Genomic DNA, 3,608 nt, shown 5'->3' with positions numbered 1-3,608 from the left:
TCCTTTGTAATGCCCAAACAATCCCAGCATGGGCCCTGTTGCCTCTATAATCCAGATTCTGGTCTGTCTTCAAATCCTACTAACAGCTACCATGTGTGATAAATGCCAGCTCACTAAATCTTTATAAATGACTAAAATGGGAATTAACTTTATAGGTGAGTAACTGATAAACAGAGAGGTCCAAACTATTGCCTGAGGCCACAAAGTAAGTGGTAGAGCTAGGCAGTGTTTAAGTCTGATTTAAGATCCTGCTGATACTAGATTGCAGCACCTGCTAGGTTCTGAGGTCAAAGAGAGAAGAGACTGGATCTGTAACCTAGGACTTCCTCCACTGTGTTTCCTGCCATCACCCTGCCATAATGCCTGCTGTGGGGTGTGGTGTTGAGGTCTGGAGATGCTGTGTGTTGGGCCGGAAGATGGGACCTTCCACAGGACTCTGAAGTATACTGTGAGGGCACCCAGACACTGAGGTATAGGCAGTGTGTTTTGGGAGATCATGTCCCTGTTCTCCACAGAGGGAGCTGATGGGTGATGGAGAAATGTCCATTGGGTAGAGAAGACAGCTACACAGAAAGGAGGGTGAGGGACAGTTTGAATCTGGCTGAGGAGGCAGTAGAGGTACCTAGGCTCAAGGCTCAAGGAGGCTGAGCTGCTTCCCATCTGAGCTAACAGAGTTGCAGCGAGGTGTTCTTCCTACTGCTCTCCTGGGAATCCCCAGACTTAGATGTTTTCCTGGGAATAATCAGTGGGCTGTAAGCAGCACTTTAAAACTTGAATGTAGAAAACCAAGTGAGAAGTTTTTATGGAATAAGAAGAGGTTTCTCCTTGAAGTCCCTCCTGAAACTCAGGGACAGGGTGATAGGGACAAGTTTGAAGATCTGGTTTGACATGATATACCTATGGATTGGTGACATTTAGGGTGCCAGAGTTCTGCTAGTTAGAGAGACACATGGGTATTAGGGTGATGGGCCCATGGGCCTTGACTGCTGTTTCTGCCTCCACTTCCTTCTTCCCTCTTGGGTATGGACAGTGCAGTGGCCTGAGGCTGATCTAGGTCAAACACTATCAGGGAGAAGAACCGAACCAGGATGGTGGCCACATCACTAAGCCTGAGGCCAAGCTGATATGCCAAGGACAGCCCTCTCTTACCAGGTCACTTCAGGGTGATGGGAGTAGGATGGAGGTGGAGCAGGTGCCATGATGATGTGCTTCAGGCTTTGTTTTGGTTCCCATAGGAGAAATGTGATAGCAGAGCTGAGGCCATCTGTTTCCTGGGGTGAAGCTGTGCTCCCATTGGCATTAGAGATGGTCTGTGGCAGGGCCAGAGATCTGGGTACAGGATTGTCCTGGCCATGCGGCTGGCTGCCCACCCAGTAATAGTCATGGCCTTGAGGTGGGAAAAAGAGGTCCTCTTTCACACTCCTAGTGCACACACACATGCAGACACATTCACTTCATTCTGACTTTTCCTTTTCATGCACAAAGCTATCTCTCTAGTCCTCATTCCACACCTCCCAGTTCTGTAGCTTCTGTGCAACATCCTCCTCTTCTCTCCCTTCTCACAGGACTGGAAGTGTGACACTGTTGAGTCTCCTCAGGCTTCTGAGAGCCAGTGGCTGGACCTAGAGGTAGAGAAGTAGGGAAACTGCAGGCCTGGAAGGTTAGGGGAAGGAATTCTGTGTCCCTCTCCCCACCCAGTTGGGCGGGACAACTCAGCCTCAGGGGGCGGCAGCTACTACACTTTAATCCCCTTTCCCAACAAAAGGGAAATCCTCCCTGGATGTGAACTCTGACTGGGGCAAAGGGAGCTAACATGCAATCAGGTGAGGGCTTTAAAAGTTTTACGTGTGTTTTACCCACATGATATAAGTGCACCATGTACATGCAATGCCCATGGAGGCTGGAAGAGGGCATCTCATCCCCTAGAACTGGAGTTATGGATGGTTGTTAGCTGTCATGTGGGTGCTGGGAACTGAACCTCAGTCTTCTGCAAGAGCAGCCAGTGCTTTTAACTACTGACCCGTCTCTCTAGCCCCTGGGTTCTGTTAATGTGTAAATGGGAGAGGAAGTGAGTAGATTTGGTGTTGAAAGTAGATGCCCTGAGTGTTCAAATGGAGCATCCATTCTTAAACCATGCCCAGCTGCCCAATCCTGAGTGAAGAACAGCAAAGCCCATAGGGTTTCTATTTAAAATTTCTCATTTATTTTGACATTCACTTGGTTCTGATTCCAAGTTATCAAAGTTGTAAGACAAGAAATCTGCAGCAGGAGTAGTGAAGTAAGGTGGAGAAGGATGGCAGAGAGGACTGGCCGTTCCCTGGCCCCTCCTCCTTCTCTTCCTGTTAAGGGTGCAGTTTGAAGAGTGTATAAAGAGTGTCCCATAGTACAGTCTCCACAGCTGAAAGAACAGTGCTGCTGAGTAGAGTGAGCTCCCTTTTCCACAGTGTGGACCCCTTGCAACTACAGTGAGGTGGGTGGGTGATCTCCAGCCTGTGGTGGAGCCTGTGCCTGGAGCAATTGGACTGAGGACAAGCGTGTGATCTACCTTCCCTCTGACACTGGGACCCAGATTTTGACTTGTGGGTTAATAGCATTTAGGCTGAGAAAGCTGTAGAAGACAAAGGTAAAGAGCGTTTTGTACCCAGGACCCTGAGTACAAAAGTGGGTAACAGCTGGCTAGAGGTGGAGCCTATGGCTGTGGAATTGCTGGGGAGCAAGGCACTGGGCTGGTTATCAGAAAGTGGGGAGTGCTGCCAGGCCCATCAGTAAGTCAAGGGGTTGCCTGTGGCCCAGGAAGGGCTGATGGTGGGACAGGGCACACTGAACCTGTGGAACAGCCCCTCTGTACTGGAGACCCACCCATCTCATTACCCCTCTTGCATTGGCTTCCTGGTAAGAGAGCAATGCTGCCATTTGAGTTTGCTCAGTAAGAGGTTGGACATTTTGTTCTGTTTTGTTTTTGAGACAGGGTCTCATATAGCCCAGGCTGGCCTCTCAAACTTGCTGTGTAACTGATGATGGCCTTGAACTCTTGATCCTCCTTCCTCTATATTCTGAGTGATGGGTTTACAGGCCAGTACCACCATGCCTGGTTTTATGCTGGAAACTGAATGCAGGGTTTTGTACATGCCTGGCAAGAATTCTACCAATTGAACTACAACCCCAGACACTATTTATTGGCCTTTCACCAACAATTGAAATGAGTTTCTTTTTTGTGTGGTTTTCATCCCTCGATAAGTGTCCCTGAACCCAGAATCAGAGAGCTGCTGAGTCTGTCCAGCTCTGTCTAGGATGAGGGCAAGAGGAAGGAACTGGCTGGCCAATCATTTTAGGAAGCCCTGATTGATGGAGCATTAAGGAACCTTTGAAGTCATCTAGGCAAGCTTTGTTTCCTTGGAGAAAATGCGAGTCTCAGTAAAGAGAAGTGACTGGGCCTAGGGCTAAGGAGTCACCAAAATGTGACCAGAGCCTGAGTTTTGCTTCTCAACCTAATGTGTGTTATTTCCAGTTGGAGATGTGAGGAGCCCGAGGCCTCAGCTGCACTCTGTCCTTTGTCAAGAAAAAAAAAAAAAAAAAACAAGATTTCAGCAGCGGCCAGCCCTTTCAGG

The sequence above is a fragment of the Nannospalax galili genome, unplaced genomic scaffold, assembly GCF_000622305.1.
Source record: "Nannospalax galili isolate Female #2095 unplaced genomic scaffold, S.galili_v1.0 scaffold429, whole genome shotgun sequence".
Classification (NCBI taxonomy): domain Eukaryota; kingdom Metazoa; phylum Chordata; class Mammalia; order Rodentia; family Spalacidae; genus Nannospalax; species Nannospalax galili.
This window is presented reverse-complemented; position numbering follows the sequence as displayed.